The sequence below is a fragment of the Cydia fagiglandana genome, chromosome Z, assembly GCF_963556715.1.
Source record: "Cydia fagiglandana chromosome Z, ilCydFagi1.1, whole genome shotgun sequence".
NCBI classification, from domain to species: Eukaryota; Metazoa; Arthropoda; class Insecta; order Lepidoptera; family Tortricidae; genus Cydia; species Cydia fagiglandana.
The window spans coordinates 34,498,441-34,524,080 of NC_085959.1; the positions used below are offsets into that span (position 1 = coordinate 34,498,441).

The following is a 25,640-nucleotide window of genomic DNA, read 5'->3' on the forward strand; positions in this document are numbered from 1 at the left end:
ATGACTCACGGGTTTTTTGTTCGGACATTAAAATATCCATGACAGCATTAATAGCACGGCAAACGTCAAAGATATATGTATACCCAAGGTACCTGATAAATACTGATTGTAATACTTATTTAAAATTATAACGGTACTGGAACACCATTTTGAAATGAATGCGCTTGATTTGTTCTTGACGGCAAATGACTAACATAAAATACGGACCAGCGAGCATAATAAATACAAAATCGACCATGTACGAGTACGATGTATGTATAAATAAATAATTAAAAAAATACATGACAGGCGATCACGTGATGCTTTTCATAGAAAACGATGCGCCGGAAGCTCCGGCCCGGACACGGCCCGGTCTAACGTGAGTCATCCCTAATATTAAATAATATATTAGAGGATGTCTAAATAACACATGCTGTCCTAAAATGCCAGCTTTTGATATCATATAGATGCAAATGTAAATTATACAATACCCTTTATTGCACACCTCACATACACGTAGTTTACAATAAATGTACAAAAACATAAACAAAGACAATAGAGGTAACAACAGGCGGTCTTATCGCTTAAGAGCGATTTCTATTATTATTATTATTTCTGCCTTTTAAGGCCCACTTGCACCATCACACCAACCCGGGTTTAAGCGGTTAAACCGTTAACCTAGTGTCAAATTGTATGGGTAATCATGGCAACTCCAGGTTTAACCGGTTAACCCCAGTTTAGTGAATGGTGCAAGTGGCCCTAACCCTGTAACCGATTCAGATGATGGTATATGAGGATAGATGTAAGTCGCGCACATTCGTTTTATGTGCCAAACGTGTTAAGTATAAAGCCCGCTCTACACTCGTGCGCGAATCGCGGCGCGAAGCCGCGAACGCGAGTCTGGAGTCGATTTCGCATATCAGCGAACTAGACTCCACACTCGCGTTCGCGGCTTCGCCCGCGATTCACGCGCATAGTCTGGAGGGCGCTTAATACGTGATATTCACGGACAAATACCCAAGTTTAAGTTACCTCAAGATTATAAGGACACACTTATCCAAGTACCTACTTATTCTGTTTGTTACATACAATGACTCATATTCAAAAATGTTTTCCTGTTCATTGATCACCGTTCCATGATAATCGTGATCTTAAAATTGCGGGCCTCATTTTTAAGAGTCAGGAGAATATTATTATAAAAACTACTTATGCATAAAAAGTTGTTTACTTCGCTTACGCGAGCGGAGCCGCGGGCACGTCTAGTTAATAAATAATTACCGTAACCAGTACTTTTCTGTCAACAGTCATCTCCTATTTAAGCTAAATTATAAACACGGAAGTGGCTCAAACTTGATTTGATTACATACATACCTACAGACAGACATCGGGATGGGTAAAACTGGGCTATGACCGCGAAAAATCGAAGTTCGCAATTTGCGGGCATTTTTCTCTGTCACTCTAATTTCGCCTTCATTGGAGTAAAAGAGAAAGATCCCCGCAATTTGCGAATTTCGGTTTTCGCGGTAGCCGCTCTGTAAGAACGGCAGAAGTAAAATTATCAGGTAAACGTACTGGTGCTCGACGCGATCCCAGTACATGTCTGTACTGGTGCTCGACGCGATCCCAGTACATGTCTCTTGTAACTTAAGTAATTGTCAATGGAGGTAACAGCAAGTTGTCATCTATTGGTATTGGGCATTAGGATGTTGAGCACTATACGTTTACCTGGGTGAATAGAAAGAAAGTGACTCGTTTTGATGATGACGATAGTGAACAACTATAGAATAGACAAAGGTGGTCTGAAAATCTACGTCTCCGAGGATTCCCTTATTAACTAACCCACACTATCAGTAGTCCTCGTCTAGCTAACCTAACCTAACTTTCCACTCAGTGCATCACGTTGTCCAAAAGATTTGAATAAAATTAAATAAAAAAACAAACAAACATACACCAACTGTAACCTAAACTTTTACCTTATTAATAATATTTATATTTATATATATTTATATATTACGGGGATCACGGAAACGGCTCTAACGATTTCGATGTAATTTGCTATACTTATGGGGGTTTTTGGGGACAAAAATTGATCTAGTTAGGCCTTTACACTACCACCAGTTTTGACATTGATATATTCACTCACGTCTAAGTAACTTACTTTGTATGCATCTCGCTCGTACTCGCATATTAGTGCAAGCGAGATGTATAGAAAGTAATTTACGTAGACGCGAGCTAATATGTCAATGTCAAAACATGTGGTAGCCGTACTTATCTCTGAGAAAACGCGCATTTTTGAGTTTTTACATGGCTTCCGAGCAATGCAGTCTCAAAGATATTTATTTATAATTAAAAACAAAACAATTTATTCCGAATTTGTAGGTGTTATTACTCAAATTTAGGAGGTTAGGTATCGTTTGAGTTCGTTAACCGCACTCGCTAAGTGGGTACACCCTTTAGGATTACTCAGGATAAAAACGAGATATAACAATAACAAATATACAATCAAACAAAATTTTACATTCACCATATAAATGATATGGTTGCGATTGCAGCTGGTGATCAAGCAAAAAGTTTTCCCGTTGGCCGAGTAAGAATCTCGCCGTGTAGGTATCGGGTATTGAGGCAGTATTGGTCAGGTCGGCTGGGACGTCGGCCGCCCAACCGGGCGCCAGGCGCGGAATGTCGCCGGCAACGTGCCCATACCGTTACTGCCTACTTTTATTTATATATCGGACCTGAAAATTAAATATCAGTAGCTTCCTTTTTATACCACGTCGATGACGGTAAACGTGAAAGCCCTAACTGTATAGTAGGACTCTTACAACTCCAGCAGTGTCATTATCAGAGCTCGGATAGGGTGAGCTATTTGCCTCCTTATATATGACATAAGACATGTCAAATTATAAGGCAAATAGCTCACCCTATCCGAGCTCTGGTCATTATGCGCGTTCTGCCTGACCTTTTAAAACCCAGTAGGTATGATCCTTTCATAAAGAACCCTAATCGGTAGTCTGTTGAAAAAACCTTGGAAAGGAGTTTGTTCTTTACCCATAAGGTTCGTAGGAGAAAATCCTTTTGAAACAGCACAGTTCGTCACCGTTATTAAATTACCAATAAAGCATTATTGTCGAATGGTTCATAAACAATACCACTTTCCATTACCTAATACTCATTGAATCAACAAAGCCCGATAGTATTTTCAATTTCTAATTATAGTCACAGAATATTAATAGCCAAGACTAATCGATGTAAACTACTTCTAAGAAAGTGGACCCAGCTGTTCTAAGTCAGGAGTTTTATTAATAGGTTCCTAGAGCTTATACGCATTGGTAATTCTCAATGCCTGGATCGCAAGTGCTCAGCACCATTTAGTATAATGACGAGGTACAGCTCGCGGCTCACGTTACCGTCTTGTTTACCTACAGCCGTGTAAGACGAGTAGGGTTGACAAGGCGTTGGGACTTCTTGCAGACCGTAACGTTGTTCATTAGCATTTCTGTTAGCGCGGGAGGCCATTTTAGTTGGAGGGGAAGATGGGTACTTCTACGATTCAATGGGAATTTAAAATGAATAAATATTGTTAATGCCTTTCCAGAGATCATCATCATCATCTCAGCCATAAGACGTCCACTGCTGAACGTAGGCCTCCCCCTTTTTTGGGGGGTGAATGCCATAATCGCCACGCTTGGCAGGCAGGTTGGCGATCGCAGTCGAGTACACCGAATTTGAGGGACGCTGCTGCCCGTCCACCGGTGGTCTTGGACGTGGTTTAAGGACATACCCGGGTCCTGGACGTAGTTTAAGGACATACCCGGGTCCTGGACGTAGTTTAAGGACATACCCGGGTCCAGGGTCAGGGACACCATACACACAGGGACAGGGTTCCAGAGATCAGTCTCGTTAATTCTGACGGCAAAAAAGCAATACCGTATCCACAATAACTATCCGCCAAAATTATATTTATTGTTTATGGTTAGGTTAACCAATTTACAACGTGTTTTCACTTTTTTAGGTATCCGCATTGCGTAGGTATTATGTATCTGTCCCTTGTGGTGATTACGCAAGTAAAGCCCGTCGCTCTACTCTAATACTTGCCTATTACCTTCACCTTAAAAGGTATATCTTCTGCTTAGTTCAGTTTTCTGTTGATAAAAATACGTGGCCAATTGATCGTTGTTAGCCTATTGATGCAGAAATACGAGTGTTATTGATACAACCGATATTTTGTTTTGATTACGGGTGTTGAGAGATCACAGGCGGACATGTGAGTTGATAATGACTCATGAAGGCAATCTTTGAATCTGATGAAGTCAGTTTTAGGAGACTGCCCTTGAAGACTCTTCTAGTTTGTCGAGTCGTGACAGTTTTTTATGGTTTGTTATCTGGTAGTTATATTCCCATACATTATTAGTTACTTACTTAAAAACGCATGACTCTGGTAAATTAATATGCAGATTACCTATTTAATATTATAGGTACCTATGTCAAGTAGGTTTACATTAAGGAATCCAAGTACGTACATTTTCGTTTCAAATATTTACTGAAAATATTCAATTGAAACAAATTTGTTCTTCAGTAGAAAAACGTTTGAACTACTAATGTTTTTAATTATTTAGACGCTGTTTCGCGTATTATTGAAACTAGGTATACCTCTCAAAGGAATTTACTTTGGCATATGAGGTCAAATATAGTTTATAGTTCTATAGCGTTATAGCCTTTTTAATTTGAGCCAATCACTACACCGCTTATCAACCTTGGGTAGATGTCGATATCGTTTTGGATACTGTTGAGGTCGTCTGAGCAATTTAAGTCTAATAACCGAAATTGTAGTGATAGTGAACAATCCCTTTGGCAGTAAGCAGGTACTTGGATAACTTTTTTTTTTTATTATGAATGGGCTTACTCATGGCCACAGACTAGCCGAGGCGTAGACGTGGCCTACGATGGAGCGAGCTCGCCCAGAAGGTGCCTGTTCACTCTTGATTTGAAGGTTGCCGGGTTATAAGAACACGGAAATATAGACGCCGGCAAGGAATTCCATTCCTTGGCAGTGCGCATAATGAAAGTAGAAGCAAAGCGCTTCGTGCGAATTGGTGGAATATCTACCAAGTAAGGATGGAAACCGGCCGTGCGTCTAAAAGTCCGATGGTAGAATGGGGACGGTGGAATAAGCTCGTGTAGCTCTTGGGCACACTCCCCGAAGTGCAACCTGTAGAATACCGACAGGCTGGCGACTTTCCGCCGATGGGCCAAAGACTGAAGCTTAGCCGTTAGCTTCTTGTCGCCAATCATCCTCCTGGCTCTGCGCTCCACTGAGTCCAAAGCGGCGAGTTGGTATTTAGCTGAGCCATCCCACAGGTGACTGCAATACTCCATACACGACCGGACTTGAGCTTTGTAAAGTGTTAGAAGCTGTCCAGGTGTGAAGTATCGCTTCACCTTATTTAGGACGCCCAGCTTTCTGGCCGCAGTTTGTGCTTTAGACTCAATGAAGCTGCCGAAGCTGAGGACTGAACTCAGCTCCATGCCGAGGAGTTCCAGGCTGTCGGTAATAGGTACAGATGCACCCCGGAAAGAAGGAGTCAGGTCGAATGGACTCCGTTTTGCGGAAAATAGACACGTCTGCGTTTTGGAGGCATTGAACGTGACCAGATTGTCATCACCCCACTGGGAAACGAGACTAAGGGTCAAGTTCATACGCTCAACCATGGCCTCTCTCTGTGAACGTATATCCTCCCTGCTGTCCCTTGCACTAGCCAAATATCTCTCAACAACCGTACTGTCATCTGCATAACCCACAATGCTGGGTTGCAGCATGTCGTTAATATGGAGCAGGAAAAGGGTTGCGGAGAGAACAGACCCCTGAGGAACACCGGCGTCAATGGCCATGAGGCCCGAAGAGCAGCCATCAATAACTACTCTGATCGACCGTTCACTCAAGAAATCTGATAGCCAGCTACAAAAGTCAGCAGGGATGCCGTATGCAGGAAGCTTGCTAAGGAGACTTGCGTGCCAAACCCTGTCAAAGGCCTTCGAGATGTCCAGTGAAACAGCAAGCGCTTCACCGTTCCTCTCGATGGCCTCGCCGCAGCAGTGCGTGACATAGGCTAAAAGATCCCCAGTAGACCGACCTCGGCGAAAGCCATATTGACGGTCACTGAGCAGATCATTTGCTTCGAGGTATGCCAGCAGCTTGCCGTTAAGTACCCTTTCCATGACTTTACAGAGCATGTAGGTAATGGCGATTGGTCGGTAATTGCAGGGATCAGCACGACTACCCTTCTTGGGTACTGGCTGCACGTTTGCAAGCTTCCAGGATTTCGGCACTGTTCTTGTTTGGAGAGAGAGGCGGTACAGGCGTGTCAGTACAGGAGACAACTCAGGCGCACACTGCTTTATTTAGTACACGTGCAGGTATACCGTCTGGTCCATTGGCCTTATTCACATTACGCAGCAGCAGGACAGCAGGTATACCGTCTGGTCCATTGGCCTTATAACTTTGTAAAATACTTTATATTATTTATGTGGAATGCTATAATAAATTGAAAGCAGGTGCCTATTATGTGCATATGATTAGCTAAATAGACATACTCGTATAAGTGCAAATCGTCTGTCGAATCTGTTTGGCGGATGTGTGTGGCGAACCGATGTATTTGGACGTATACCTATAATCATATATTGGCACTAACACATATGAAATAGGTAATAAAGAACATACATTTGTATTACAAGGGGGACATGCTTCCAGTAACACCCGAGCAAACGAAATATTCCAGAATTGAACCGCGAGCTTAGCGAGACGAGAATATTGAGCATTGCGAGGGTTTCAAGGCAGGTAACAAACTTTGCTGCCGAGTAAAACGCTACATTTTTCACCACACCAACGCGGGAACAAATACTAATAGTAAAACATTACAACACACATCCAATTGACAGCTATTTAATAAGTATTAATCATTTTAAATCATTATTTGTAAGTACATTCTACCAACTTAGTTTGCCCCACGTTCTTGTGGATAAAAATATAATTATATCATCACTTTTTGAAGAACACAGAGATCCTGTACAAGTAGGTGTGGTGAAAACCATACTTCTCAGTAGTTAATAACTAAGTAACTACCTACACTAATGGCATTTATGGAAATTAGTCACAACTGAAAATGTTGTTAATTAATTACCTATTCATCATTGTGCGCAATTACTAACCTGAAATAGCAGCAATGCCTTCCCATTGTCACGCGAGGATCATTATGGAATCATTTTGCACCATACCTGTCGGATAGGAAGAAATGCGAAGGCCAGCTACGTAATGAAAAAAAAGATATAGTACTACAAGAAATAGTAGAAGATTAATAAAATGGAACTAAAGGCGAAACATTGGCAAATACCAATTGATTTGTCAGATTGACCACATTTTCGTGAGAGTTTTGGAAGTACATGTTTTGTTCTAATAAACCTACTAGTTTTTGTCGTAGAAAATAAATAAAACTAAACTAGGTAATGCTCGGAAATATGCATTATAGTATGTCAACGACAAAAGTCAAATATTAAATGATGGGTAACCCGGGGTCACTATGGGCACCTGGGTCAATATGAGAAGGCTTTCCCTTCCGTTTTCCACTAGCAGTAGCAGTCTGCCGAGGAGACGGTCGCCGTCCGCCCCGCAACCTCGTGGTGAAGAGTAATGTCGCTTGCGCATGCAGCAGTAGCGCAAAAATAACGTAAGTGATCTAATGTTGGTTCTCTTTCTTCCTGTGATCTATGTTAGTTTTATTTCTTCAAATGTTTTTTTAATGTTTTAGTAACGTTTATGTTCTAATATACGACTAGGTCTGAATAGGGTAATTTACATACTTTGATGTCTGCTTCATACATTGGCTTGGGCACAATGCCCAATATTTGGGAACGTTTAACCGGTTCTACCTAATGTTGTCTAACCGGCACCCGACAATTGAGCAACATACATATATTATATTTAACTTGTATGGGATAAAGAAATTTTAATTATATAATTACATGGTCCGTAATGCACCGAATTCCCCTGTTAAAAACACGTGCATCATTCCAGCTAATATTCTACAATTATATACGCACTTATTTTAAGTAATTTTCTCCCGTTACATGCCAGTAATTTCAAAGCAAGAAAATTATATTTCCTGATCCGTTTACGATATGCATTACTCAGAGGTATTTACAGCAGGACGCTCGGCCAGTTCGAAAATAATAAGTTACAGGTAATTTGTTAGTCGGCTTTAAGGCGGAGGAATGCAGGCCCAGGCACCAGTAGGTATTGTGCAGTTATCTAAACAACGTGAACTCGTCTCGGGAACCAGAATGCTTACATGAACACACCTGTGTTTGTGTAGGGTGGGGGTAAGTGAAAAGTACTGGTTGGTCACTGATCTATTTAATTATTAGTCCATTGATTGGGAATGTTATAGGAACAGGATTAACACTGCAACAAAAATAACACTTCTGATTGAACAGCTTGGTTGGTATGTCCGATATAAGTAATCGACACAGTGCTGCTTGTATGTGGACCTAAGAGCGATCGTGTATAAGGAACTACCCATCCGCATATAGTACTGAAAACAAGTCTACAAAAATTAAAGAGATGGGCCAAGGGTAACAGACAAAAATAATTGCAAACTCTACGTTTTGAATCCCATTAAAACAACTATATAACACTCTTTACATTTCTCGTGTTCAAAAGTAACACTGTTTCAGTAACCCCAACAATCATGGGCAAAAAGATAAAGCATGCCGCATGCCTGCAATGTCGCAACAATGACGAAGTCACCTTAATCGAGCTGCAATCTCAGCTTGGAAGAGTACAAGGCTTACTACAATTATTATAACAACATTCTTTAAATTATTACATTTATTACGACAAATGGCATTTGTTTCTTTTGCCTACGATTTGTATTGCGTACGAGTATGTCTACTGTAAAATAAATAGTATTCATTCTCCTTGTTTTACCACTTTCAGCCATAAGTACTATACGAAAAGGTGAATCGAATATAGGTACCTATCGACCTATGTAGGTTAGGTTACTAAATATAAATATGTTTAGGGGTGTTACGTATGTATTATAATTATTGTTGCAGAATGGAGTTTTTATCCCAACATTAAAAAGTTTATGTCAATATTGTCAACTGTCTTCTTGGAAAATATATCTTTCGTTTCCTACGTACATTTTGTATTTTAATTCTTTTAATTTACTTATTTGGACCCCAAGGCCCAGGTTTAACCTTTAACATGGTCCTATTGAGTCGGGAACCGTAAGTAAATAAAATTAAATGCGTAGAAGCGGATTCTAAGAAGCACGAAAAAATTTTCATTCGTCTCGTCTGGAGTTGCCGATTTGAAGGTGCCGCCATTGTGCGGGGCCATCGCAGCGTTCAACGAGCCGCGAGCAAGCGTTCTATAAACGCACCAGCACCACTCACTGCGCAGCGATCTCGCGCGCGTGGAACGGAATAAACAAGTAACGTTTTGTTTCAAATCTGTTTGACATTTGTTCTTTTCCAGATATTTTAGTGTTTGTGGTGGAAAAGTGTTTCTATCTTGTAATAAGCTTGTAAAGTTAATTGGTCTTTGCCGGTTTTTATGTGCGTCTACGAAGTCGTTTTTGTGTTTTTCACATGCAAAGCATTGTGCGCAATTTAACATGGAAAAGACAGAAGAAGAACGACGTCAATTAGTTGCGCGCAGAGGCACGAAAAAAGGTACTCTAACAAGATTAAAAAACAAAATGGAAGAATCGTACATAAACGATATAGAAATGCTAAAACTGATGGTAGAGAGGGCTCAGACGGCATTCCACGATTATGAAGATCTGTGCGAGAAAATAGGTGATGAGGAGGATCCCATTGCTGTCGAAACGACTTTTTATGAATGCGTCGCAGCAATGCGGCAGCGAATTGCGGATTTATCGGCACCTGTACCCACCCCTGCCGTTTTGCCGGCAGTGACGCCTAAAGTGTCGTCGAAAATAAAGTTACCGAACATACAAATACCATCATTCAATGGCAAGTATACAGAATACAGACCTTTCATAGAAATGTTTACTGCCCTTGTGCATAACAATGAAGGGTTCGACAATATACAAAAGTTTTTTTACCTGAGAAGCTTCCTAAAAGCTGAGGCATTTGATTTAATCAAAAACTTACCTGTCATCGGTCAAAGTTATTCCGAAGCTCTCAAAATTTTAGCTGATAGGTACGATAATAAATATAAAATCATCAATGAGCACATAAATGCTTTGTTTGAGTTGCCAATGCTAACTAAGTCAAGTCCTAGTGCTTTACGCTCATTGATTTCAATAACAAAACAGCATTTAGCTGCATTAAAAAACCTTGATGAGGCTATTGAAAAATGGGACAGCGTTCTCATTTGCCTATTAAATAAAAAACTAGACCCAGTCACTAACCGAGAGTATCATTTGCATAGGGTTTCCTCAAAACAGCCAACCTTTAATGATTTTTTGAAATTTGTAGAAGGTCGGGCCCTTGCCCTAGAGAACAGTGAGGGACGGGGTGATACAGCAAGCTGTGCTGCTGGCAAGGTAGCTCCAGTGAAGATGGCATCATCATCATTTGTCACTACCAAAGCATCCCAAGGCTGTCTGTACTGTGGTAAGGAACACAAATTATATGCATGCCCTAAATTTGCTCTAGCTTCCATATCGGAACGACTAGATTTTGTTAAGGAAACAAAGCTTTGCAAGCTTCGTTGTAATAAAGGAATTCTGAGATGCACAGTCAAGCATTGCTTTAACTATGATCTCCTTGCCACATTTAGAAACTACCTTAACTTTAACCGTTGGCAACAACACCAGTGTCTGATTATTAATGTTAGTCAATGACACCGATGAGGATTTCTCTTCATTCACATGAAGTAGCGAGTTGTGGGATTCTTTGCACTCCTTACATTTAAAATGAAACTTGCACTTTCCTGGGTGAAATTTATTTATTTAAGAGTCACTGACAAGCATGGCAAAGTATCGATGTCGCTTCTTTGTTCTAAGAGTCGCATTGCATCTAAAGACAAGAAGTTGACTGTGCCACGATTAGAATTAAATGCATCTCTTTTAATGGCAAAATTATGCTTTAGAGCATACAATACTTTAAGTAAAAAGATATCTATTGAAAGTGTGCATCTTTTCAGTGATTCTCAGGTTGTTTTGGCATGGCAAAAAACGAATCCAACAAATCTAAATGCTTATGTTGCTAATAGAGTCAAATTAATCAACGAATATACAAAGGGTTTTCAATGGTTGTATATAAAAACAGACCTCAATCCTTCTGATTGTTTGAGTCGAGGTGTAAAACCTAGTGAACTACTTAGTAACCAACTGTGGTGGTGCGGACCGACTAGCATGTCTGATCCAGAGTATAAATTTACCGATGATAGTAATACTGTACCTGACAACTTACCGGAGATCAAGCATGCTGATGGTTCCAAGCCGGTGTGTATGGCATCATATCAATCGGTTTCTCTTGCAAATGATTTGTTAGATAAGTTTTCTAACATTAATAAGGCAGTTAACGTGCTTGCCTACATACAAAGATTCTGTAAAAATGTAAGGCCGGGTTCACAAAAAATAAAGCTTAATTTTATTACTTTTAGCGAGGCAACCCAGGCATTGCATATGTTTATAAAGAATGAGCAGGAAAGATTCTTTGATAAAGAGCTGGCCTCTTTGCGGGCAGGTAGGCAAGTTTCGTCGTATTTACTATCTGTCAACCCCTTCATTGATGCTAACGGTATTCTCAGAGTAGGTGGACGTTTGCAACACTCCTCCTTACCTTATAGCCATAAGCATCAGATAATCTTACCAAAAGAATCTAAGGTCACTTACCTTATTATTGAAAATGAACATTTAAAGCTTTTACACGCCAGTCAGAAAGAAGTACTTAGCAATTTAAGTCAACGCTATTATATAGTTAACGGTTTGAGATTGGTAAAAAAGTTTGTGAATAAATGTCTCACATGTTTTAGACTGAAAGGTGAAACAGCAAAACAGCTGATGGGTTCATTGCCCGCTGGTAGAGTCAGCATAGATCGAGTGTTTGCTAAGGTTGGTATAGACTTTGCGGGACCAATCCTGATAAAGCAGTCAAGAGTGAGAAGTGTTGTCACTACTAAAGGTTATATTGCTGTGTATGTGTGCTTTGTCACCAAAGCCATACATTTAGAGTTAGTGTCAGATCTCACCACTGATACATTCTTGGCTAGCTTCAAACGATTTATTGCTAGACGTAATGTTCCAACAGAGGTCTATTGTGATAATGCCGCTACTTTTAAGTCGGCTAGTACTCAGTTGTCTGAGTTATATAAATTGAATAATAATAAATGTCATCAAATTCAAGTTCAAAATGTGACTGCAAAATTGGGAACAACATTCCATTTCATACCGAGTTACTCTCCGGTGTTTGGTGGTCTATGGGAGGCCGCAGTAAAAAGTGTTAAATATCATTTGAAAAGAATGTTGGGCTCACATGTTTTAACATATGAATTGTTGTACACGGCACTTGTTCAAATTGAAAGCATTTTGAACTCGAGGCCTATAACGCCAATGTCATCAGACATTGAGGACCTCTCCTATTTAACGCCAGGGCACTTCTTAACTGGTGCGCCCTTAACTTGCTATCCTGAGCAGGATATCACAAACTTACCTGATAATAGATTGAAGTTTTGGAGGAAATGTACTGCTCTGCAGCAGCATTTTTGGCGATATTGGTCTAAACAATACCTTAATGTCTTACAGAACCGTCCTAAATGGAAGGCCGCCTTGCCTAATATTAAAGTAGGTGCTCTAGTTATCTTGCGTGAAATAGATACTCCGCCTATGACTTGGCCTATGGCTAGAGTTACCAAGGTTTTTCCAGGTCAGGATGGAAAGATAAGAGCCTTAGAAGTAAAAAAGGCTAATGGTAAAGTTCATACAACTTCTATTACTAAAGTGTGTATACTACCTTTAGATGAATAGGTAGTGTTTCAAAATGTTATTATATGATATTTTAATATTTTAGTTAAGTATTATGGCTAATATCCTACTGAATTGTACTGATACTTAATTTATAACTGTAAGTAGGTAGTCATGTACTATGTGTTGATGCTGGGTGCATCTAATGTATAAGATGTTTATTTAGTTATATGAAATGTGTCTTATCTTATGTTTGTTACATACTGTTTCATAACTACTTTCATAGCAATCTTGTAAACTTATTAAGTTATTAGTAAGAGTTATATTAATTTCAATTTCACAAACCTTAAAAGATTACAGTCCGCTCTAGATATTGAAGTATACAAGGGAGCTAATGTGAAATGTAGTTTAATATTTAATAAGGTATTAATTTGTACCTAGTTATGTTATTTTATGTTGGCGGAATATGTTGCAGAATGGAGTTTTTATCCCAACATTAAAAAGTTTATGTCAATATTGTCAACTGTCTTCTTGGAAAATATATCTTTCGTTTCCTACGTACATTTTGTATTTTAATTCTTTTAATTTACTTATTTGGACCCCAAGGCCCAGGTTTAACCTTTAACAATTATAGTACCAACATGTAACTACCATTTTTAGGGTTCCGTACCCAAAGGGTAAAACGGGACCCTATTACTAAGACTTCGCTGTCCGTCCGTCCGTCCGTCCGTCCGTCTGTCACCAGGCTGTATCTCACGAACCGTGATAGCTAGACAGTTGAAATTTTCACAGATGATGTATTTCTGTTGCCGCTATAACAACAAATACTAAAAACAGAATAAAATAAAGATTTAAATGGGGCTCCCATACAACAAGTACTTGGATGGGTGACCGTTTTTTTTTTGCTTTTTTTTTGCATTGTGGCACGGAACCCTTCGTGCGCGAGTCCGACTCGCACTTGCCCGGTTTTTTCATTTTTTTCAAGCCCCTGTACCATGTTATTTACGGGGTCCCGATCCGAAAATAAAGAATCACAATTCGGAGTTAGTAAAAGCATTATTTCTCTATGGTAAAAGTTACATAATTATGATTAATTGTGATTGTGACCTACGAGGGCTACGAGTACTACTTGTATCATATATTGGTAAAATCTCTGAATTGTAAATGTAAGATTTTTGAAGTGAATACCTAGTTTTTTGTGACATTAATGAATGGATAGCTTAAAAACGCGCTTTATTAAGCTTGATAATGCCAACATATAGGAAATGCCTTCATAAAGCGTGACAAAAACCCCCTTTAAAATTAAATCAGAGGAACGTCATAGGAGGGATGTGCGGCCAAGTGTGTCGCGTCACGTGCTAGTAGCTCTATAGTTATATCAATTAGGAATATCATACTCAATGGGGGAATGAACCACTGTAACATGATCTCATAAAATCATCGTGTTCAAATAGTAAAATGCTGGGATTTGTATTCGAGGGATCAGTTACGGCTGGCCGAGTAGGTACCTATATGTCCGTATACTACGTATATGAATGAAGTTTTCACCAATCCAGGAATAGTCATTGTGTACATAACATACAGTTGTGCCTTTTCAAATTGATTTAAAAATTCATCCGCTTTAGTAGATCTAGACGTGGACTGTTGTACATTTTAGTATTTATATATGTGTGCAACTGTGCATAGTGGGTTCAATATTACATAAATAGCTTGCTTCATTATAATAACAAGCGGAAGAACCTATTGTTGGTATCAATTTGTAGTTTTTACAGCAAAGATATTTAGTATTTAGTCCATTTCTCTAGTGTAGATTTGTTGTGTTAGGTAGGTACATGTAACTTTGCAAAGTTATTTCAATATGTAGACGATATTCACGCGGGCTATCGGCTCTTACTTTTAACACTCAGCATTAAAAGAAGCGTATTAGACTAGACTAGTTATAGTTAAGTATGTGCCAAAAGTAGTAACAAAAATTTCTCTTGAAATAGCAACGATTAAGAATACAAACAGGATGGATGTCATTCACGATCCACATTCCACAGATAATAAAACACAGAATGACACGCGACTAGAACTATTCAAAAACAATTTTGCTAATCAGCCATTTTTCAAATATGAGAAGATTTGCTTGACCAAGTTATATTTAACAGTGAAGTTATGAGCTTTTAATTACCCTCCCAAAGAAACTAGCCCAGCCAAAAATGTATGAATAAGCCAAATTTTATTTCGCGATTTTTGGGTTGTTCCCATAGTAAGAGTTGCTCAGTATAATCCCAAAACCTCCCCCTGGCAACGGGATTTCAGTTATTTTTTAGCCAACCTGTATAAATGCGTAATAAGTAGAGATGCAACGGATAGTTGTTTGGCCGGATACCGGATATCCGGCCTGGACACTGGCCGAATATCCGGTATCCGGCCGCCGGATATTCGGCGGCGGAACTATACCTACTTACATTTCGGTTTTTCAGGTGCGCATTCTGCAGGTTTGACCTGTTTCCTAGTAAACGTTCGCGCGGACTCATTTCTAGGTTCGAAATGAGTGCGCGTGCAAGTCAGTGGAATGGTTAAATTGTTTTAAAATAATAAACAAGTACTATTATGATGACCGTGTATGTTTCTTAAATCCAATTTGTTTACTCCGAAATCAAGCAATGTTACTATCCGGTATCCGGCCGGATAGAAGGTCACTATCCGGTATCCGGCCGGATAGTAAAATAATGGCCGGATAGGCCGGATACCGGATAGTAACCGGATATCCGGTGCATCTCTAGTAATAAGATAAAAGCTGCTTCATTTATTTTGTAACGTAATTAAGAGGAAAAGGGACGACCGGTTCAATATACTTACAAATGCAGTTTTCCTCTCTGGATATTGATATACTGTACATATTATGTAAAATATTTGTATAATATTTTAATATTAGGAGCGTAAAAAGCATTTCATAAAATTGTATAAAGCTCCTTACTTTTACGATAATTAAAAATGGCAATGTACTTATTAAACTTGGTCAAGCAGATCTTGTCAATAGAAAAACCGGGCAAATGCGAGTCGGACTCGCGCACGAAGGGTTCCGTACCATAATGCAAAAAAAAAACAAAAAAAAAAGCAAAAAAAAAACGGTCACCCATCCAAGTACTGACCACTGCCGACGTTGCTTAACTTTGGTCAAAAATCACGTTTGTTGTATGGGAGCCCCATTTAAATCTTTATTTTATTCTGTTTTTAGTATTTGTTGTTATAGCGGCAACAGAAATACATCATCTGTGAAAATTTCAACTGTCTAGCTATCACGGTTCGTGAGATACAGCCTGGTGACAGACGGACGGACGGACAGCGAAGTCTTAGTAATAGGGTCCCGTTTTACCCTTTGGGTACGGAACCCTAAAAAGGCGGCAAAGAAAGATGTAGGCGCGAAGGGATAGCGTTTCATAGAAAATTTTAATTTCGCGCCTTTTTCTACTGACGAGATTTGCTTGACCATCTATATTTGGGTTTAAATATGTATTGTAAGTATTTTACATTATTATTTATTTATTACCTACCAACAATGTGTGTCTGTGGATCATATAGTCACTATTGTCAGTAAGTTTAAACGATTAAGATATCGGATGGTGGGTGACGTCATATTTACGAGGGGCCACGTCATATTTCTGGAATTCGATGGGTAGAGTGGTCTTATTAGTCTTATTATTTACAGTACCCTCACAACACAGCTAAGCTTCCTACGTTCGTTAAGGTCCTCTAAATTATTGCCTCAGTTATTACAATTTCACCAGTGTGATGGACATCAGGCCCTAGGTTACAAGATTAGATTTTATGTCACTCGGTTTGGAGCTCATGTTTCACCGAATTTATTTTAATTGTGTCAAACCTATATGTATGGTATATATTTTTTTTTTATTATTATGCATGGGTTTACTCATGGCCACAGACTAGCCGAGGCGTAGACGTGGCCTACGATGGAGCGAGCTCGCCCAGAAGGTGCCTGTTCACTCTTGAACTACTCTTACTCTTCTTATTTGATTTTGTCACTTAACTCGTCTGTTTACATTATTTTTACAGCTAAGAGTGACTATGTAGCTAATTTTACATATAGTAGGTTCCAAGCCCAAGTTAATATTATCTAACTAAAGTTGAACCGCGAGCTTATCGAGTGGTTCGAAATGTAGAATCTTAAGTGATGATTTCAGCCATACGACGTCCACTGCTGAACATAGGCCTCCCCCCTTGGACCTCCATTCTGCATGATGGGGGGTGAATCTTAAGTGTTGCGAAGATTTCAAGACACGAGGGTTAAACAAACTTTGCTGCAGGGTGAAACCACACCAACGCGAGGATAATATGCTAAATGAAAAATAATACAGACTATAGTTCGTTTTCTTTAGCATTAGAAAGAACTTGCAAGAAGGTAAGCGATCTTGACATGTCTTTTAATTGAAAAACACTATTTAAAAATCAAAAACTATTACTGATGAAAGCAGAAGAATGTAAATGATCGTATTAGATTCATAATTGTTACCTATTTGCAATAACTCATTTTTAAAATGTGTTCTTCAATTAAAAGACACATCAAGATTGTTTACCTAATTTCTAATGCTAAAAAAACGAAGTATAAATCAAAACCATTATTTAAAATTTAAAAAAAGTCAATCCTACCAAACAACATGAAGGAAACCACTCAAACTTTGCATGAACTTATTTGCCAATCTTGTAGTAAAAACCATCCTTTTTATCGGTTTTTGATGAATAAACAGAGCCTTTACCAGCAGCTGGTGGAGTACCAGCTGGAGTGGTAAATAAGTAATTATAGCTTGCATTAATGTATTGTGGTAAATCATGGGTTACACACACCTTTAATTAATTGTTGTTTTTTCTTGTATATATAGGCATTGCGTCGAAGGTCTGCCTGTAAAACCTCTTTTAATAAAAATGTTTTATTATTTCTTAACAACTTGGCTCCTCATCTTCTGCAGAAAGTTTCCTTGTTCATTCGTTGGCATTGTAGGTACATTACCCAGTTACAACTTGCTTTATTCCAGCAGTATTTACAGCTTGGCAAAAAAGAGTAGAAATCAATAAGTTTTTGGCAATAAAATTCATTTTTGGTACAAGGTTATCGCTGACTGTACTTTTCTTTCCACAGGCAATTAATACTCATCGAGACAATTCTAAATGCCCCAAACACAATTAGGTTTCGTTATTTTATCACAGAGTTCCTATGGCCACCTCTGGTCTCCATCATCAGATGAGCTCGATGACACCATAATATTGCATTGTCACCCGACTTACGGGAAGTGGATCAAATTTAACTTGCAAGATTTGATTACAGACAGACAGACAGACAGACAACGGTCAGGTGAAAGTAAATAAAAACTTGTAAAAAAAAAGTGGCAACATTACAGTGTCGTCCCGTTTTCTTATATAAATTGGTTCGAAAGGGACGACACTACAGTGTTGCCACTTCTTAATTTTACTCTTTTTTTGCCAATCTGTACTTTATTCCAGTAGGTATTTAATTTATATTTTAACCGATGTAAAGGAACAGAGTTATTAGGTTGTTGACTAACGAATAAAAAATACTTTTTAATACAGTTGCTCAAAAAGTGCTACTTTACGTAGCTGTTTAGCGTGCGGAAAGTTGGTTATCTCGAACTAGTGCTTTTTAGTTTTCCAATTTTTTTTAATTTATACTTGTTCCAATTCACGACTACTTATTGATGAGTGTTAATATTAGTTTCCTTTAAACGTCGTAATCAGCATAAAAACCTACCGTTAATGTAAGAATACGAAAAATATTACATAGAGTCTGTGCGGAAAGAGAAGAGTCGTGGGATTTGAGGGCGCGCCAGTGCTATTTTATGGTTTTTGCTATGCTGACAACACTGGTCACGTGATTATAGTACGACACTAAAGGTCATGATACTTGAATCCCTTTTGTTCCGGTTTTTTACCACGGCTTACTAAACGGAGCCTGGTGGTGGTGTCGGCTCGTCAACTCAATCTTCTGATTTAGCGCAGGCACTAGTTTTCTTTTTAAAACACACTTGTTTTTATGTCTCAGATACTAAAAAGTGACTGCGATTGACAAAACTGCTAAAACTAGTTAAGAATCTGCCCAATACAACTGTAATTTTAGTACCAAACAAGATAGAGTCTCATTTATGTACTGCCTAATCTGTGCATTCCAACAGTTATTTAAACCGGGTAGATCGGGTAGAAATTGGGCAATAGAACTGTAATTTTATCTGGGATATATTTCACCCATTGTAAACTTGACTTGTAATGTATGTGTACATTATTAATAATAAATATGAATATGAATAAAAATAGTGCATAAGTAGGTAGGCCTTATTGGGATATGTCCGGTTCTCTCATCTCACGATATTACGCCGTCAATCACGATACGAAAAGTCACTGCTAAATATGAAATAAAATTTCGTAACTAACATAACCTACAAATAAAGAAATATTTTATTAGAAAAAGTTTCATTCTTTGTAATCGAAGTCTGAATTAAAATATTCAATGTCACTTATGTTTGAGCTAGCTTCAGAACAACCAGGGACACTCATAGAACTATCTTCATCTGAACTGGATGTGCTTGAATCCGGCACGTAGATTACGAATTCTTGCATATCACCTACTTAGCGGTCTTTTATTCGAGATACCGTAGGTACTTTTACACAATCCTGAAAAAGAAATTACATATAAATAAGCATAAAATGGCAAGTATCAAGACTATTTGTCGGTTATTTTAAAGATCATGAATGACCTGCATATTAATGAAAATTAATATATTTTGAATGAATATACTTACCGATTATGTACCGGAGACAAGTTACTTAGGGGGCTTATTAAATAGGTAATTATTTAATATTAAATACAACATCAATACCCGCGAATAGCGGAAACACGTTCCGCGATTTTTTGTAAGTCGATAGTCGGCTTTTAGCCGTTTTCTTCCCGCTGACAAAACCGAACAATGTTAAATATAATTTTCCTTGTGGTTTTATGTACGGTTTTATCGTGTTTTGAAAATATTTTATACATAAAACTTGCGGTTTTTGTTAATAAAAATCTAGACACGCGGCAGCGTGTCAAGCCAAGTTCAAGCAAAGGAACTGGCTAGCCAGCGCCAAGTGTAATATTACACGAACCACTTGGTGCCACTTTTGACCCTTCTATAACTCAAAACATCTTTGACGTAAACACATAAAACTACGTGTGTTTAATTATATCCATAAGGATATCTAGAAGCCCAAATTTCATGAAGCTAGCTCAAACGGTTATAAAGTTATGAAGGTCAAAAAGTCGTAAATTTTAAGACTGACTTATGACTTATAGTACCTAAACCTAACCTACTTCCAGATGACCTAGAAGGATGAAATTTGGAATCCAGCTTGGTTATTGTGTGTAACCGTAGGAAAAAATCTAAAAATAAAATAAAGTTAAAAAATAGGGGGGGTCCCCATACAAAAAAACCACTTTTTATTGGGACTGACATATAAGTACCTAAACCTAACCTACTTCCAGATGACCTAGAAGGATGAAATTTAGAATCCAGCTCGGTTATTGTGTGTAACCGTAGGAAAAAATCTAAAAATAAAATAAAGTTTAAAAATAGGGGGGGTCCCCATACAAAAAAACCATTTTTTATTGGGACTGACATATAAGTACCTAAACCTAACCTACTTCTAGATGACCTAGAAGGATGAAATTTGGAATCCAGCTCGGTTATTGTGTGTAAGCGTAGGAAAAAATCTAAAAATAAAAAAAAGTTAAAAAATAGGGGGGGTCCCCATACAAAAAAATATTTTTTTATTGTAGCGTTGGAACCGTTACAAGCAGATATTTGAAACTACCCCAATATATGTATTATTATATTTGCTATATTAAAATAAAGTTTAGTCAAAAAATAAGTGGTGTCCCCATACAAAAAACTTGTAATACGCTCTAAACAACCGGCCAACGGTGTGTCGTCGGCGGCGCGCGGCACCACATAATTATACAAAGAACAGAAGTAAAAACCATACAGCGGAAACACAAGAAAAAACATTAAATCTCAATACCTGCCTAGTTTTCTTTACAAAAAGTATTGATATCCCACCAAAAACATAAATGTAAAAAAGGAGAGCCAAGTTCAATACAAAAATTATGCTTGGCTGTGGGGCTCGCCGCAAAAAGAATGGAGATCTAAATGAGTGCCACTGCCAAGTTCTATGCAAAATCCAAATATGTATTTATAGGAACAAAATAACATTATAAACAAGTATTAAACTCTATTTCTTTGCTTTATTGGATACCTATAACAATTGCTGTTATTTAAAAAAATGTGAGATCTTAAAGTAGGTTAGATTTGGCTTGGCCAGGTTTTATCAGAATTACAATATATATAAAATGATTGATATAATGAAAACTGGCCAAGTCAAATCTAACCTACTTTAAGATCTCACGTTTTTTTAAATAACAGCAATTGTTATAGGTATCCAATAAAGCAAAGAAATAGAGTTTAATACTTGTTTATAATGTTATTTTGTTCCTATAAATACATATTTGGATTTTGCATAGAACTTGGCAGTGGCACTCATTTAGATCTCCATTCTTTTTGCGGCGAGCCCCACAGCCAAGCATAATTTTTGTATTGAACTTGGCTCTCCTTTTTTACATTTATGTTTTTGGTGGGATATACATTGACAGAAGTTTGTTTACTTTTTACAAGACAGGTGTCAAAGGTTTGATTGCCATATAAAATGTAAAATGTTAGTTCCCGTTTCTGCCACGACTCTTCTCTTTCCGCACAGACTCTACTTCATATTTAATTACTTACCTCTTCATCATTATAACACGTTTATTTTTTAATATTCAATATTGAAAATTCCGTTCTTAATAAGTTGACTGAATGGAACGGAATAGCTGCCAAACGCCCATAGATATAATATACTTAAAGACGACGTCTAACCGAGCTGTCACTGTTACCACTTTTGTTTAGTGTACGATTAACAATGTTTTTCTTATTTTTTCGCAACTGTATTAAAAAACGTCGTTCGATACACGTGCGGAAATGTCATTCTTCACTCGTCCCGAGTCTTACATCTCGGTACTCGTGAAGTAATGACATACCTTCCGCACTAGCATCGAAATGTACTATTAAAGTTGAACTTCCTATGATTTCCTCAAACTCAGTAACCAATAAGCATACAATAAGGATAACGCGCAAAGCTCAAGAGCGTTTTTACATTATCCGACCCAATCCGATATCAAATGTCGGATACAATAATAGTAAAAAAGTACATTTTCATATTTTTTATACATTGTATTTTGTTGTTTAAACGAAAGTGTTATGTATATACTCGTAATGTAAAAATTAAAGGGCTTGATGCCATGGGTCATTTTCTAATCTACCGGACAATGTGAAAACGCTTTAATGCAGCACAGCTGGTGGCGCTGCAGTTATTTAAAAACAAAACAAATAATTATATACAAGTATAAGCTGTAGACTACAAACTTGTCATTTTTGGTTCTAATTGGAACATCTAATCAGTGGTAAAATTTTAGTAGGTACATATTTAATTCATAAATATTCAAATTTAATTTAGTTCATAAATTAGAGATAAGCGGTCGGGTCGAAACAGAGGAAGTACGGTCAAGGATATTGAAATATTATATGTACATACCACAGAATAAATAATAATACTACCGTACAGAAAGGACACTTCCTACAAAACCGAAGTTTGACAGCGATTCAGGCACGAATCATGCTATCCCTTTCTAATGCATGGCACTATCCCTTTCGGCTATTTAGGGTTGTCAAAATTCAAGTCATTATTCTTATCTGTGGCCAACTGGCCAGTGCACGCAAAAGGACGTCAAGTGGTGCCAATCCTAATAATTGCTCGGAGCAATGCTGAGTCGAAAGGAGTCGAGTTTTCCCGAAAGGAGGAGTGTCTCCCCACTGTCCATACATATTTCCTGTTAAGAATCTAGTCACAACGTTCGGTAAGTTGGGTTACCTGTTCCGAAGCAGATTAGGGTCTGAAATTCTCATAACCATAGGTAAATAGATTCGTACCTAACTGTAGTACACGTGTGGTATTTGAGTATTTCCATGGTAACAAAAGAGTGTTACATTACGACTGGCCACATTGGGTGTCTTATGCTACTGACTGGGCCTGTACGTACTTATTTATATTAATGTACAAATGTGAATGTATCAGCTACCTATGTACCAAACGGAATGTTAGCGTAAAACTGCAGTCGAGTGACCGGAATGTATATTCTCAGCGCTAGCGCATTCCTAGGCTAGAACGGTTATGGGTAATCACTAATCAGTAAGTAATTATGTGGACGCTAATTGCTCAAACGCCGTTTCACTATCGGGAACAGTTGAAAATCACTGCACGTCTCTCGTTAAAAAAATTCGCTTTCGCTACTAATATCGGTTAAATGTGTGGGATGATGATTATTAATACAGAATAAAATCATCAGCAGCGCAACTAAATTAGCATAACTTGTTTAAAAGTTCCTACTTAGAAAGACCATGCTCTCAAAGTAAATACAAGTGCTTTAAAGTCAGTTTTTTAATCTCTTTCTATCCCCAGCATCCTAAGGGCCGTCTTACACTGTATCACATGCGATTGAAAGTAAAGATTTAAAGTATTAAGCGACCAATAAATAAACTTACCGAAGTGCTATGTTTATTTTTCTCCTCGCGGACGGGAACGAGCATTTACATGGGGGCACAGGGACGCCGGCAATGTTTCACTTTCAGGTTAGCAAATAGCGATTGTCGTCGCAAATGCACAATGCAGTTGTGGTGCGTCAGTGTGTTAATGTGAGTGTGTTGGAAGGCGACACGCGCACCCCGAGTGCCGCCGCGCGGAGTACTGGTGGGTTTGCGTACGTATAGTATACTTGTGTGGTTCTGACGCGACGTCGGTCGCACGCCGCGCGGCCGACGGCCCGCCGGCCGACACGGGGGACCGTGTAAGAAGGGCCACAACCCGACGGTTTTTTGTCCCTTCTAAGATTAGCACAAAGACCCGTCTGGCCTGGCTGAATTTGTTGAAGGACTTCGGCCTGACTACAGTTCCGTCAAACTCGGTCGCCCTCTCCGCCTTTGAACTTTTAAACTTTTCACTGCTCGATAGTCTTCTGTACGACCCAACAAACGCACACACGTTTCAAATTATAGGTAGGTATGAATTTCTTAGATAGGTTGTACTTGCCTACTGTTAATTCCAATATTTCAACTAGAGATGCAACGGATAGTTGTTTGGCCGGATACCGGATATTCGGCCTGACCATCGGCCGAATATACGGTATCCGGCCGCCGAATATTCGGCCAGCGGAACTATACCTTCATTTCGGTTTTTCAGGTGTGTATTCTACAGGTTTGACCTGTTTCCTAGTAAACGTTCGCGCGAACACATTTCGAGGTTCGAAATGAGTGCGCGTGCAAGTCAATGGAATGATTAAATTGTTTTAAAATTATGAACAAGTACGATTATGACAGTGTCTGTTTCTTAAATCCAATTTCTTTACTCCGGATTCAAGCAATGTTACTATCCGGTATCCGGCCGGTTAGTAGGTCACTATCCGGTATCCGGCCGGATAGTAAATTATGGCCGGATAGGCCGGATACCGTATAGTAACCGGATATCCGGTGCATCTCTAATTTCAACCACTTTAATACCTGCTAGTGCCTTAGTATTCGTGCTATAAGTTCGAAAAGTGAGTACCGTAAAACGGGGTGAGTAGGTTTCGCGGGGAAATGTGGGTTATGAATGGGGAGGGAAAGTTTGAGAGGGGGGTGAGAAGGGATTTTAAGGCTACTGCTACAAAAATAATGTTTTCCCATTTAAAATGGAGCTATAGTCATACGCATAAAAAAAAAATGGATCCAACAATCATCCAAAATCACCTTTGTATGAAAACCCCGCTCACCCCAAATACGAGGCACTACTGGGTGAGGTGGGTTTTCCTCTTTATCGTCAAAGTTATAGTTATGAAATGTAACTACGCAAAATAAAATAAAAACTAAAATACAAACGTTCGGAACACTTACTCGTATTTTGATAGCAGTTTTGATATGTAAAAATAAAATGTTATCGAGGTTTGAATTTCAGTTTTGACCCTACTCACCCCATTTTACGGCAACTACTGTCTGAAATTAGGTAGGGGCTGTATTCTCAAACACGAGCAAATGAAATTATTTAAAGGCTCCTCTTCACGTTGGGCCAACGCCAACGCCAACGAGGGACGCAGCCATGCGGTAGAATGAGATAGCAATATCACTTGCTCCCTCTAACGCATAAATGCGTCCCTCGTTGGCGTTGGGGTTGGCCCAACGTGAAGAGGAGCCTTACGCTACGTCTTACGTAGGCGAACAACGCGCGAACGCGGCGCCTGACATTCGCGTGCAAATCGCGCCGCACCGCGTTCGCAACGAGATCGCTTACGTAGGACACTTCTATGGGCATCAAAGGATTGATTTCGCCGCGCCGCGCCGCGCCGCGTTCGCGCGTTGTTCGCCTACGTAAGACGTAGCGTTACCGATATACGAGTTGGGTTGGGTGCTAAATATTGTCTCTCCGAATGTGTATGATAATTATAATATTTTCAATTAATTACCGATGCAAGATGCAAGGCAATGCTCAATCAAAAGTAGTGAGACGAACTCGCGTTCCAAGAGTTTCGTACTTCGCACTATTGCCTTCCTTCGCACATTTACA

The 25,640-nt window shown here is 38.8% G+C and overlaps 1 protein-coding gene across 2 annotated transcripts in view; it reads right to left on the reverse strand.

Annotated features, from left to right (window-relative positions):
* Positions 1–23,811, reverse strand: part of LOC134678559 (beta-1,4-glucuronyltransferase 1) — an 88,233-nt gene extending 64,422 nt beyond the window's left edge. For both annotated transcript variants that reach the window (XM_063537177.1, XM_063537178.1), the window contains exon 1: positions 23,591–23,811. The gene's annotated coding sequence lies outside the window, so the exon portion shown is untranslated. The remainder of the gene's footprint in view (positions 1–23,590) is intronic.
* Positions 23,812–25,640: the final 1,829 nt, after the last annotated feature.